The sequence below is a fragment of the Bubalus kerabau genome, chromosome 9, assembly GCF_029407905.1.
Source record: "Bubalus kerabau isolate K-KA32 ecotype Philippines breed swamp buffalo chromosome 9, PCC_UOA_SB_1v2, whole genome shotgun sequence".
Taxonomy (NCBI): Eukaryota; Metazoa; Chordata; class Mammalia; order Artiodactyla; family Bovidae; genus Bubalus; species Bubalus kerabau.
The window spans coordinates 46809852-46824367 of record NC_073632.1 but is presented as its reverse complement, the minus strand read 5'-3'; the positions used below and the strand labels follow the sequence as shown (position 1 = coordinate 46824367).

At 37.9% G+C, this 14516-nt stretch overlaps 1 protein-coding gene across 25 annotated transcripts in view; it reads left to right on the top strand.

The window, feature by feature from the left end:
• Positions 1–14516, top strand: part of LOC129619803 (uncharacterized) — a 100767-nt gene that overhangs the window by 21183 nt on the left and 65068 nt on the right. The window contains exon 6 of one of the 25 annotated variants that reach the window (XR_008698142.1): positions 11–7479. The exons of the other annotated variants lie outside the window; for them this stretch is intronic. The gene's annotated coding sequence lies outside the window, so the exon portion shown is untranslated. Of the gene's footprint in view, positions 1–10; positions 7480–14516 lie in introns of those variants that run through there. 25 annotated transcript variants of the gene reach the window in all.

Here is a 14516-nt window from a genome sequence, read left to right as displayed (position 1 = left end):
TGTTTTACAGATGAGGAAATTTTCCAAAAACTAGAGATGGAGCCAGTGAGTGGTGAAACTGGATTCAAACTGTTCTAAGGGGACTAAACGCACAAATTCCGTATTTGAACTTGCCCACTCCCTGGTGGCACAGATGGTAAAGAATCTGCCTGCAACGCAGGAGACCCAAGTTCAATCCCTGGGTCAGGAAGATCCCCAGGAGAAGGGAATGGCTACCCGCTCTGGTATTCTTGCCTAGAGAATTCCATGGACAGAGGAGCCTGGAGGGCTAGAGCCCGTATGTTTGCAAAGAGTTGGACATTACTGAGCAAAGAGGTGGACACGACCTGAAGTCTCAGGTAAACGCCCTGCAGCTTTCAGTAGGTTCCTGCAGCTAGAAATGCAGTCACCTGTAACCCAGATGAGGAAATTCTGGAGCTTGATACTAAGACAGGGCTCCAAAAGAACCCTTCAACTGTGCGTACTGGTGGTGCTGAGAGTGCCAAAGGACAGGTTCCCCTGCCAACCAGCATAACAGCAAAGTCTGCATGAAGATAGTAAAGAGGAAAACAAATCAAATCCAAGGAACTAGAGTTGTCAGGTGATGCCACAGAGGAGCCTCTAGACTCACAGACATTTCTTCTGCATTAATTAATAACTTCTCCAGTAACTTCAAAGATACCTACTTCCAGGGACTTCCCTGGCAGTCCAGTGGCTAAGATTTCACCTTCCAGTGCAGGAGGTGCGGGTTCAGTCCCTGGTAGAGGAGCTGAACTCCCTCCTGCCTCACTGCCAAAAAGCCAGAACAAAAACAGCAAAAGCAATATTGTAACAAATTGAATGACTGAAAATGGTCCACATCAAAAAAACATTTTTTAAAAAAGATACGGTACTTCTAGATCTTTGAATTCCTAACCACTGATGGAGAGTCCACATTTAAGATATCAGGCTCAGAAACTCCCAGAAATAGCTTAGGACAGTTCTCAAAGTGTGTTCCTGGGAACAGCAGTGTTACCCTCACCTGGGAACTTGTTAAAAATGCAAATTGATGAGCGCATCCCAGACATACTAAATCAAAGTGGGGTCCAGGAATCTGTGCTTTAACAAGATTCTGATCTTGGTGTGGACCAAGGTTTGAAAACCATGGCCTAGGAAGATGAAGTATTATCCAGATCCTCCACATTAACCTAGAGTTAATTAGCAACAGCTGCCTGAGGCTAGTGTCTGCTTTCCCTCCTTCCTCCAGCCTCTAACCAGTGCTGTGGTTAGAGTTAGGTGACTCAACCAAGATGACTACCCAGTTGGTCATTTTTTTCCTTGAAAACTCCAAGGAAAATTTTGGGTAGGTAGCAGATGATCAGTAATAACTGAATTGAAATCTTAAAACTCATTGTTTATGATAGGGGAATTGGAAATAAATGTCTATTAACAGAGGTTTGATTAAAAACAAATTTTATGAGGATTGGGACCAACACTGACCACCACTGCGTTCACTATATTCCCATTGCCTAATACAGAGAAAGCGTTCAATATTTGTTGGTTGAATGAATGAGTGAATATATATTCATATATATTCAAATTTTGAAGTACAGTGTAGCCAGTTGAAAAGTTTTCTGAAAGTAGTCTCCCACATACCCCAAAACTCAAAAATCAATGTTTATAGCAACTTTATGCATAATTGCCCATAGCTGGAAACAACCCAAATGTCTTTCACCGGATGAATGGATTGGCGGTGGGGAGGGGGACTGCATTTGGGATATTAGTTGAGGGGACTTCATTTTATATGTTATTGTTTGAATTATTTATAAGAATTTATTTATGTATTACATAATTAAGCAATAAACAACATTTTAGAGACTGGAAGGATAAACACCCAAAATGTCAATAGTAGTTATCTCTAATGGAATGACAAGTGATTTTTTTTCTTATTTGTAGTTTCTAATTTTTCTATATAAACAGGTTATGCTTTTATAACTGGAAAAAAAAATGTTACTTTAAAAATGGGGAGAGGGACAACCAGGGAGCATGACACATGAAAAAAATTATACGAATTAGAAATGTGAGGACTTCCCTGGTGTTTCAGAGCAAGGGGCATGGGTTTGATCCATGTTTGGGGAGCTAAGATCTCTCATGCCACATGATGCAGCCAAAAAAAAAAAAAAAAGAAAAATGTGAAAGTTATAAAAATATCTAAAGCATGGTTTCACTGGAAAAAGAACTTGGATACTCCCTTCTCAAATTTGATATCCATACAAATTACCTGGAGTACCTGTTAAGTTCAGATTCTGATTCCAAGGATTTGCATTTCTCACAAGCTCCTGGTCCTTAGAGCACTTGAATATCAGGCTATAACACTGTGTTGTCAAAAAAACAGCCGCTAACCAACCACACATGCACTTGAAATGTGGTGAGTCCAAACTGAGGTGTACAGGTGTAAATTACACCTCAGATTTTGAAGACCTAACACACACACCAAAAACTTAAAACATCTTAATTATATCAATTACATGTTGAAATGATACTTTCAGACATATGATGTTAAGTAATATATTAAAATTAACTTCACCTGTTTCTTTTTACTGTTTTAATGTGGCTACCAGAATATTTTAAATTACATTTGTGGTTTGTATTTTTTGGCTCGTATTATATTTTTATTGGACAGCACTGATCTAGAATAACTATTAACAAGATTGTTCCTTCACTCTGGGTCTTAAATCACTACCATAATTCAGGAAAAGGATTAAAACCTCATTAATGACCAAATTGGCAACTTTTGTATATTATTCATTAAGTTAACATCCTTAGGATTTCTTAAAATCTTTAGGTAGAGGCTGAGACAAATAGAAATTATAGAATTTTAGATCAGGAAAGAAACCTTGAGGTCATCAAGTTCAGACCCTGTATCTTATGGAATTATTTATCTATTTGACAAAAATGTATTCAGTACTTAGTATCTGTGAGTATTACATAATGGGCAAACAATTAAGGTGAACACCTACTTTTGAGAAGCTAAGAATGATGGTAATGGGCTATACCGGCACCCATAAGACATGTGGATAGAGTGTTTCTCAGACACAGAGGTAGAGGCCAGCACAGATTCCATTTTCCTGAGGAAGATCTAACAAACTACACAAAGAGGGCTTACTTGGTCTGGCCCCAAGTTGCCCTAGCTTTTACAGCTTCTGTTTGCTATCAGTGATGCAAATAAGGCTTTAGGATTAGCTGTGTATTTAAATAATCCATATAAGGCATGTTCTCCCTTTTCTTTTACACAAAATAGATACACTATTTATCAGAAAGCAAGGAAATTTAAACCTGAGAAACTTTGGAAGTTTGAACACAGTTGATGATAGCAGAATGAAATTTGGGGTATAGCACAGCCAACCTTCAATTATGTGTGCAAATGAGGGACAGGAACTGCTGAGATGATTAAAAGCTATGAATAAAACAAGAAGCTCACTTCAGCAGTTATTTTTTAAAACTTATTTATCAGGAGTATCTTATATCAGGGCATTATGACTGAAATTTGTTCTTTGTTACATTTCCTTTCTGTGAGAGAATGAAAAGATAAATTTAGGATAAACAATAAAGCATTTCAGGGAGTTACGAAAATTCTCATTACTTCAAGTGGTAGCATGGGCTGAAAATATAACTAGCCCTTTACAATTTTTTTTTTAAGTTAAAATCTGATTCCCCCCTTTCATATTTCAACCATTAATAATGTACTGTTTCTTTAAATCGGGTGGCTTTGTTATGCATTCTTATCCTGTAGAGAAGCAGCTTCAGAGGGCAGGCTTCCCTCATGACATGCACAGACCCAAAGGCCCTTGTGATCATGGGCTGAATCTAATCTGAACATCTGTATTACTCATTTTCAACCAATATTTTTTAAGTTGCCCATCTGGAAAAAGTCAAACCTACCTGAGAATGGCTGGATGGGCCTTGCCCAAGAGTGAAAAACTGCCTGAAGCTATTCAAAACCAAAACTGAACTAAGCGGAATAAATAGTTCTACCTTAGGAATTGTAACTACTTGCCCCTGTCTTTATCTTTAAAAGTAATTGGAACAAGATTTTTAGAAATGTTTGCTTAGGAACCAGCAAGGTAATTTGGTTAATTTGGCCTCATTCATACCAAAAAAATAGAGTGTTTTGAGACTTGTTGGCTTTTAAATTCCTAATTTTTTTTTTTAATCTTATTGCCTAACTTGAGCAGTAATTATTGTAAGTGGCCTTATACTATCAGTTGTGTCCAACTTTTTGCAACCCCATGGGCTGTAGCTCGCCGGGCTCCTCTGTCCATGAAATTCTCCAGGCAAGAATACTGGAGTGGGTTGCCATTCACTTCTCCAGGGGACCTTCCCAACCCAGGGATTGAACCCAGCTCTCCTGCATTTCAGGCGAATTCTTTAGTATTTGAACCACCAGGGAAGTCCCAGAAGGGACCTAATTTTCTTAAATGATCCTCTGCCATCCCCCCACATACAAATGAAAACCCATTACAACATTGTTTAAAATGCATCCATTGTAAAGACAGCTGTCCTTTGGATCAGCATGTTGGAGGTGCAGGAGGTTCCTATTTTGGAGTATGGACAGGTAAAGATTGTGAATTGGGGGAATTTGGGATGATGAGACATTTACAGGTTTAGATTCTGGAAATACATATACATGTAAGTGTAGTCCAATAATGTTGTGATTTAGGTATGAATTCTTTTTTTCTCAAATACAGAGTTTTAGAAGAAGCAGATGTTTTAGGAGAGCCAACATACTGCTCATGTCTTGTAAAACAACAGACTTGCTTTGCGTCTTTCCTGAGTTGCATCAATAGACGAAATACAAAATGATAATTAGTCTCCTTGTCACTCCATCAGAGGATTTACAGATTTATAATTTCAGCATGTTTATGACACAACTTACACCCTTATTTATTTCAGATGATTTTGTTAGCTGGTATCTGCAGGGTATGAAAAAAAACTCACTTATCTTTCCTAAGCTTTCCGTGTCAGTTGGTCATTAGAAAACTTAATGATCTTTTGGAAAAAATTCAAACATTCCAGCCTCTTAAGTAAGTATTTTTCCCTCTTTGGCATTAATTTCTTCCTATAAGTTTTTACTTCAGCTGTAATTTTAGAGTAAATGGGAAGTACACATAATAACTGCATTTAAATTTATGATGTGCTGATTCTCTTTTGAAAGTATTCTTGTAATAAAGAAGGAATTCAAAACAGAGAACCTTAATCTGCAAAAATAAAAGAAAGCTACAAATCTGCCAGCATTTCATTCACATTGAGCTATATATTTCTAAGGCATCTCTACCCTTACTAGCAGGCAGAATTTTCATTCTCTCTCCAGAATAGAATATGGATAATATAGATAGACATTGATAATTATTTGGCTTCCAAATTATGTTTTCTTCATGTACATAGATTCAGGGGCAAAATGTTTAGAGAACTGTTTCAAATGTATCTTGAGTGGAGAAGACCAACCAGGGCAAATCGAATCTATTCATTCTTTTACTCTCCTAATTCACTGTTGCATATTTTCTCCTCCTGCAGTCACCAATACCTCCTTCCCCTCTTCCTTTTCGGCCCTTGTGTCTTGTTTCCCTGAGAAATAGGAGTAATCAGAGAAGAATATCCACAGATCCCAACACCATCACCCACCAGTTTCTGGGCATATTCTCTTCCTTTCTTCCTGTTACTATGAATGAAATGTTCCAATGTATCTCTTCAGCTTGTGCACTAGATCCTATCCCTTCCCTCCTACTCAAAGACAGTGAATCAGCAATCTTCCCTTCTCTTCTGCATCATGATTCCTGCCCTCTCTGCTGGACCATTTCTCTTTGCATAAATTGCTACCACTTTGTTGGAAGCAACTCTCTGCACTCTTCCTGGATTCTTGCAGTAGCCTCCTAAGTGGTCTCCTTCTTTCAACCCCTGCTCCCCTTCAAACTCTACTCATCTCAATAGCCAGAAAAATCCAAGATCTTGCTACTCCTTTGCCCAAAACCCTCCAGAGCTCACTGAGGGTAAAAGCTAAAGTCCCTGGCAAGGCTTTCAAAGCCTTATTTGGTTTTTCTTGTCTTTCACCTCTAACTAAATCTCCAGCTTCTCTCTCTGGGCTCCTCCTGCACCAGCCACATGGACCTCTTCTTCCCTCCAACACCAGACACACTCATAACACTTGGACCAGCGTGGCTTGTTCCCTTACTTTCTTTGGATCGTTCCTCAAATATCACCTTCTCAATATAAACTTTCCTGTTCACTCTTTAAAATTACAGCTCCCCCCAACACCACCACTTTCCCTGCTCTGTTTTTCACTATTCCGTGTGGTGAAATACTGTGTATTTTTACCTGTTAATTGTCATTTATCATCTGTCTGCCCCGCTCCCAAGGAAAATCCATGAGTGCTTGGGACTCTTTTCCTTTTTACCTCCTTCTCGTATTCCTAGTATATTCCTAGAATGTAGTAAATGCTCAACAATAACTTGTTGAGTGAATCTGTCTTTATGAGAGTGTAACTAGAAAATGACATGGGAATATTAGTCATGCTGACTAAATTTTTTAAGTCTATCTCACCAATTCTATTTTACAGACATTATTTGAAGATATTTTTAGCTTCATTTGGGTCTCATAGATCCTTTTTTTCCTATAGAACAATCATGGGACTCTCGTATACTTGAAGAGAAATATACTGTGAAAAAAATGCATGTATCTTAATTTCTTTTGAACTCTTGTATCTTTCAATAGCTTGCTGCTTTAAAATTTTTTTTAATTCAATTCAGACATTCAAGTATTTATTCTTTATGATCCCTAATCAAAGATGATCTGCTATCAATTACCCTGTAAGCACTGCTTTTGTGTACTGCACAAATTTTGGTATATTGTATATTTAGTTCAAAATACTTTCTTGTAATTTCTTATTTTACCTATGGGCTATTTAAAAATGTTATTTAATGCTGGAGAGGGTGTGGAGAAAAGGGAACTCTCTTACACTGTTGGTGGGAATGCAAACTAGTACAGCCACTATGGAAAACAGTGTGGAGATTCCTTAAAAAACTGGAAATAGAACTGCCTTATGATCCAGCAATCCCACTGCTGGGCATACACACTGAGGAAACCAGAAGGGAAAGAGACATGTGTACCCCAATGTTCATTGCAGCACTGTTTATAATAGCCAGGACATGGAAGCAACCTAGATGTCCATCAGCAGATGAATGGATAAGAAAGCTGTGGTACATATACACAATGGAGTATTACTCAGCCATTAAAAAGAATACATTTGAATCAGTTCTAATGAGGTGGATGAAACTGGAGCCTATTATACAGAGTGAAGTAAGCCAGAAAGAAAAACACCAATACAGTATACTAACGCATATATATGGAATTTAGAAAGATGGTAACAATAACCCTGTGTACGAGACAGCAAAAGAGACACTGATCTATAGAACAGTCGTATGGACTCTGTGGGAGAGGGAGAGGGTGGGAAGATTTGGGAGAATGGCATTGAAACATGTAAAATATCATGTATGAAACGAGTTGCCAGTCCAGGTTCGATGCACGATACTGGATGCTTGGGGCTAGTGCACTGGGACGACCCAGAGGGATGGTATGGGGAGGGAGGAGGGAGGAGGGTTCAGGATGGGGAACACCTGTATACCTGTGGCGGATTCATTTTGATATTTGGCAAAACTAATATAATTATGAAAAGTTTAAAAATAAAATTTAAAAAATAAAAAATAAAAATAAACTATGAAAAAAAAATAAAATTGTTATTTAATGTCTAGATATTTGGGGATTTGCACATATATTGTATTCTAATTTCATTTTATGGTCAGAAATCATATTTTTGAAATTTCAGTCATTTGGGGTTTTTTTGGAACTTGCTCTGAGGCCCAGCAAACAGCTTTTCTTGGTGCATTTTCTTTGTGCACTTGAAAAGAAATGTGTATCCTGAAGTTTTTAGATAGTATTCTATAAATGTCAATTAGACTAAGTTGGCTGATTGTATTATAAAAGTCATTTATATCTCTGCTGATTTTCTCTTTGTTCTATCAATTACTTTATTGATCAAAGAGGAGCTGAAATCTCTGTCTGTGAATTTGTCTGTATGTCCCTTTGTTTGGATTAGTTTTTATTTCTTGTATTTTAAAGCTCTATTATTAGCTGAATGCATATTTAGAATTGTTATAAATGTTTCTAATGATTGACTCTTTTGTTATTATGAAATGTCCCTGTTTATTTTTGGTAATATTCTTTGTCCCTCTAAAGTCTACTTTGTTTAATGTTAATATAGCCATTTCAGTTTTCTTTTAATTAGTGTTTATATTGTGTATCTTTTTAAATCCTTTTACTTTTAATCTATCTCTATGTTTAAAATGTGTTTCTCATATGCAGTATATAGTTAGGCCTTGTCCAGTCAGATTTCTCTGCCTTTTAATTGATGTGCCTAGTCCATTTATCGGAGAATTCAATGGCACCCCACTCCAGTACTCTTGCCTGAAGAGTCAGTCCCATGGATGGAGGAGCCTGGTAGGCTGCGGTCCATGGGGTCACTGGGAGTTGGACAGGACTGAGCGACTTCACTTTCACTTTTCACTTTCATGCATTGGAGAAGGAAATGGCAACCCACTCCAGTGTTCTTGCCTGGAGAATCCCAGAGGCGGGGAAGCCTGGTGGGCTGCCGTCTATGGGGTCGCACAGAGTCGGACATGACTGAAGCGACTTAGCAGCAGCAGCAACAGCAGTCCATTTATAGCTACTGTAATTATTGATATGGTTGTTTTAAGTCTGCTCTCTTGCTGTTTGCTTTCTACTTATGCCATCTATTCCAAGTTCTTTTTTCTTTTCCTGCCTTCTTTTGAGATATTTGACTATTTTAAATCATTTTATCGTCTCTATTGTTTATTAGTTATGGCTCTTTTAGCTTTTTAAGGGTTACGACACATGTCTTTAACTTACCACAATCTACCTTTAAATAATAATATACTACTCACCTTACAATAGTATACTTCCATTTCTCCCTTCCAATACTTTGTTTTTGTTGCCAGATGTTTTACTTCTACATATATTTTATACACCCACAATACACTCTAAATATTTTGTTTTACATAGTCAATAGTCTTTTTAAAATTTATTTTATTTTTTGGCCCCACCACACAGCTTGTGGTATCTTAGTTCCCCAAACAGGGATTGAACCCAGGCCCTGGCAGTGAAAACACAAAGCCCTAACCATGGGACCACCAGGGAATTCCCTAAAATTTATTTTATTTTTATATTTATATATATGAATGTATATGTAATTTCCAGTGTTCATTCCTTTGTGTGCAATCACTTTTCCATCTGATATTGCTTTCTTCAACCTGAAGAATTTTCTTTACAATTTTTTACAGTCCAGGTCTGCTGGTGACAGATTCTCTCACTTTTGTCAGGAAGGTTCTTTCTTTTGTTTTCATTTTCAAAGTTACATTTTCTGTATAAAGAATTCTAAGTTGATGATGTTTTTATTTGCATATCTGTTTGCTTTCAACACTTGTCTTCTGGCTTACTTTCTTTCTGATGAAAAATTGGTAATCATTCTTATCTCTGTTCCCCTCTATGTAATGTATCTTTTTTTTTTTCCTCTGACTGCTCTTAAGATTTTCTCTTTATCATTGGTTTATGGCAGCTTAATTATGATGTTCCTTGGTGTGATGATCCTGTGTTTATCCCTCTCAGGGTTTATTGCATTTCTTCGATCTATGAGTTAATGGTTCTCATCTATTGTGGGAATATTTCAATCATAATTTCTTCAAATATTTTTTTCCGCCAGTCTCTTCCTTCTGCTTCTGAATTATACTCCTTAATGTTGTTCCACAATTCACTGGGACCATGTCCTTTTTGTATTTCTCCCCAATGCTTCAGGTTGTATAATTCCCATTTTCTGTTTTTCAGGTTCACTGATCGTCCACAGTGATCTGCTGCTGTTAAGCCCTTGCAATGAAATTTTTCTTTCAAATAATGCAATTTTTCAACTCTAGAAATTATAAAGATTTTCAAAACTTCTTTTAGTGTCTCTATTTAGATACTTTACTTGTTTCCAAATGTTTTCCATTATATCCTTGAACATATTTATAAGGTCTATTTTAAAATCCTTTTCTATTCTAGTAGACTGATTTTATCCTAATTATGAGTTTCATTTCCTTTCTTCTTTATGTGTCTCCTAATTTGCTCTTGGTGCTGAACCATACTATTGAGTTTCTAGACTTTCTTGTCTTCCTTTTTGACAGTATTTTGTTTCAGCAGGCAGTTAATTTACTTTCAGATCAGCTTGATCCTTTCAAGTCTTGTTTTAAAGTTTTGTTAAGATGGTTCTAAAGCAGAAGGAGTTAAAAATTTTTCTTTTTAAATTTTAAATTTAGAGCCAGATAGTAATTATTTTGGGCTTCCCTGCTGGCTCAGTGGTAAAGAACTGCCTGCCAATGCAGGAGACACGGGAAGCACAGGTTCAATACCTGGGATGGGACAATCCCCCAGAGAAGGAAATGGCAACCCACTCCAGTATTCTTGCATGGGAAATCCCATGGACAGAGGAGCCTGGTGGGCTACGGTTCATGGATTCACAAAAGAGTCTCAATTAAATGCTGTCAGTCAGGGACTAGTCAGTGTCTGAGATTTTACCCTACTTCCAAGCCTACAAAAGTAGCTTGGATTCTGGCAGAAGAGATAAGACTCCTTGGTCAGAGACAGGACTTTATTATAGCACAGCAGGCATCCTAAGTTTCATATTCTCATTTGTTTCCTTGGTCCCTGAACATAATGGGGGCATTGCAGAGTGGATCCAAGATGGATGGCACACACACTATGGATCTGGATCACAGCTGAGGAACCCTGAGCTTAGGAACCTCTCAACTTATAGCTGCTAGCAAATCTGTCCGAACTTTGCCCTGGAAGGAGCCATTCTCTCTATTTTCCTGGTCAGGAAACAAAGCTATGCTTTGTCCTGGAGGGTGACACTAATAGCATCAAAAGGCTGCTGCTGCTGCTAAGTCGCTTCAGTCGTGTCCGACTCTGTGCGACCCCATAGACGGCAGCCCACCAGGCTCCCCCGTCCCTGGGATTCTCCGGGCAAGAACAGTGGAGTGGGTTGCCATTTCCTTCCACAATGCATGAAAGTGAAAAGTGAAGTCGCTCAGTCATGTCCAATTCTTCGTGACCCCATGGACTGCAGCCCACCAGGCTCCTCCATCCAAGGGATTTTCCAGGCAAGAGTATTGGAGTGGGGTGCCATCGCCTTCTTTGATCAAAAGGCTACTGGATATACAAATATCCTTGGAAAGCTAGTCTGAAACAAAATTGTTACAAGACTTGCAAAAATGCCATGGAAGATTGTCTTTTACTGAAAACTCTCATGTTCAAGAGGTCTCTCTAGTGGTTGGAATTTAAATGCTTACCATCTCCAAGAAAGCATTGCTTGAGTCTCACATCCCCAGTAGGTTTTCCTCTGAGAGTTGTTCTTCTCCCAGTTGTTTTGCCTGGCCTTATGGGGTCCTGTCTTATACATGTGCATCTTAATATTCAAACAAACACTTGAGATGACCCTTGTGCAGATTTCTGGAACTCTGTCTCTACACACCTCTCTCCTCCCTGGTACTCTGCTTCTCAAACTGTTTACTTCCAGAGTTCCAGTCTCTCTTCAACTCAGCAAAACCACTGTGCTCTGCTTGAATTCTTTTTCTTTGTAATGTCAATTCGCAAAGAACCTCCAGGTAGAAAGCTGGGGCATTTGAGAACTCTATTCGTTTGTTTTCTCTTCCCAAGGAACAAAGTCCCATGCAGCCTGTTCAACTTCTGACAATTGTTTTATATATATATGTTTTTATTTTTATAATTTTTTTATAACAGGAGATCTAGTCTGGTACTGGTTACTCCATCATTGCACAACTATCTTTTTTTAGCATTAACTTCTTTATGTGTTTTGGGATTTTGATGTGCACAATCACTGAGTGGGAGATATTTCCATTATTCTTTCTTACTCCATCTCCAATTTAATGAATATTTTCATCTGCCTTTATCTCCATTCCATGCTCCAGTCCAGAAACAAAATCTTAAGATGGCTTTAGAGGGTTCCTGCTCCTTATCAATGTCAGGACTATGTCTAATCTAGTAACTGAGCCAGCTGGTATCTCAGTTCATTTGCTGTAATGATGGTTTTTTTTTTTTTTTTTTTTGTCCTTTTGCTTTCTTGGATCCACTACTTCTGATAAATCCACAGCTCCAGGCAATATACTGGCAGCAGTTTTATCCAGCCCCCTTTCATGGCGCCGGGAAAAGTTAGGTGACAAATCGTCACTGGTTACCCAGAACAAAGAGACTTCCTGAAACTCAGGATTTTCTCTGGTAAAGCAGAGAATGTCCTGGAGAAACCAGGATGGTTGGTGTGTTCCAGTTCCTGGCTTTCAGAACAATGCTAGCTTTGGTCTCTCCTTGACTATAGCGTTTTAGCCTTGGTGTTCCACCAGAGCTGAATTTCCCGTTGCCACAAGCTGTTTCAAGGCTCAGGCCTTGATGGGCTGCAGCTTTAGCTCAGCTCACTGCTTTTGCATTTCTGTTGTGTTTCTAGTGCACAAAGATGTTTATCTCATTTTTTTGAGACCAGCAATGACCTTTGGCTTTCTCTTTTTCTATTTTATCTGCATTACCATGTGTTTAAAGCATACAGGATGAACTGAAGCATGAATTCACTTTGCCACCTGACTGGAAATTCTACCAATTCTTTTTCAATTTGGTACTGACTTAATTTAGGAAATAATGTAATGGAATAGCCTGCTTTATTTAGAAACCATTCCAGTCATTTTGAGGGACCTCAAATCACAGAAATCCAGGTAAATAGTCACTGTCCATATAGTGGCTGTATTCTTTGAGGGCATTGTAACTCAGTACTTAAGTTAGCATAGAACAAAGGAGAAACAGCATTCTAACTTTTCTCCATTCTACTACTTCTGGTTAATGACAATGGCATCAGTACTGCTTTACTCTCATCTCCATTTCCACTTTGAATTCTTCTCCATTAATTTCTTATTCATATCTTCCTGAAGACACAGAAGAAAGAAAGTCAAAGGGAGGTTGAGGCAGTGGTTTCCAACCTCTTTCTTATACAGCAACCTTCAAACTGGTTTTGGAGGACATGTGGATTTTCAGACCCTTGAACATAACTTTGGTGACCTCCCACATAGTTACTACCCTTGAAATTGGGCAAAAGGAGCAGAATAAGCTTTTTTGCCTCCCTATTTGCCTCAAACTATGCTCTGTCTTGATTCTTTTTGATGAGAAGATTTTTTTTTAACAGTTTTCAGCCTTTTGCTCTTCATTCTGTTGACAATGACAATCCCATTAATTGTCTTGCAGATTTGCACTGTGATTTACAGTAAACATTTAAACTATTTCTACTGGATTAATGAGTTTTTGAACATAGAGGTTTTCACATTTCAAACCCAAGTATCTAAATATCATGCAAACAAGCTTCTGTCATAGTACAATACTAGTGAAGTAGCAAAAATTGTTTCTAGAGCAAAGTAGTTCACACAACCATCTTAACTCCACTTAGAAAAATAGTCCCATTCCCAGCTTTGGCTTCTGTTTTTAATTGAAGTGGTAGAAATGTGTATGTGGCCGTTCACATTGAAACATTTAAAAATTGGTATCTTTATGAGCTAGTCTATTTTTAACAAAAATAAATATGAGTTAACTGCTCACATGATGGAATTAAATATTCTGGGAAGTAATTCAGTGAAGAACAGGGAAGCCTGGCATGCTGCAATCCACGGGGTTGCAAAGAGTTGGACACAACTGAGCAGCTGAACAACAACAATTTAGTAAAAACCAAATGATTCAAGAAGTAATCACCTTATTGTTTTATTGAGTTTTTTGTTGTTAAAGAAACTAGTTGGACCACGCTTTTGAGGGTATCTTAAAATAACTCCATAGGTAGCTGGTCTGAGACTCTGATGGGGGTGGAGGGGAATAGAAAAGTTAGAAAATGAAACAGAGAACTATCATTTAGTAATTGAGAACACACACTTATTTAACTAGGACTAAATATTGCCAGAGCAAGTCCTGTGCTAAAATTAGACATTGGGTTTGGTCCAATAGCAGCACAAGTTATAATCCTTTAGAAATCATAGCCTGTTGGTTCAAATCAGGACACTGCAATGTGAGAATATAAAGCACACATGTCTTCATTACAGGACAGTAGAGTTACCAAAGCTAGAACTACTTCTACCTAAAGGTTGGATTTTAATTTTTTCTTCTTTGCTTTTCTTTCATATATGAGAAGACCTCTTGAAAATATTTAATTTCCTAGTGCTCTTGCCCCATGCATCAAATGTGTATATACACACACACACTCATGTTTAGGTAGGTCTTGGGAACAGTATACTAGAACCTAAGAAAATTTATGGGAAAGGTAATGTGATATAGTGGAAAGAGAATATATCTTGGAATTAGACATACCTTCCTGTGAATCCTAGCTCCATCATACTCTCTGAAACCTTGGAGAAAAC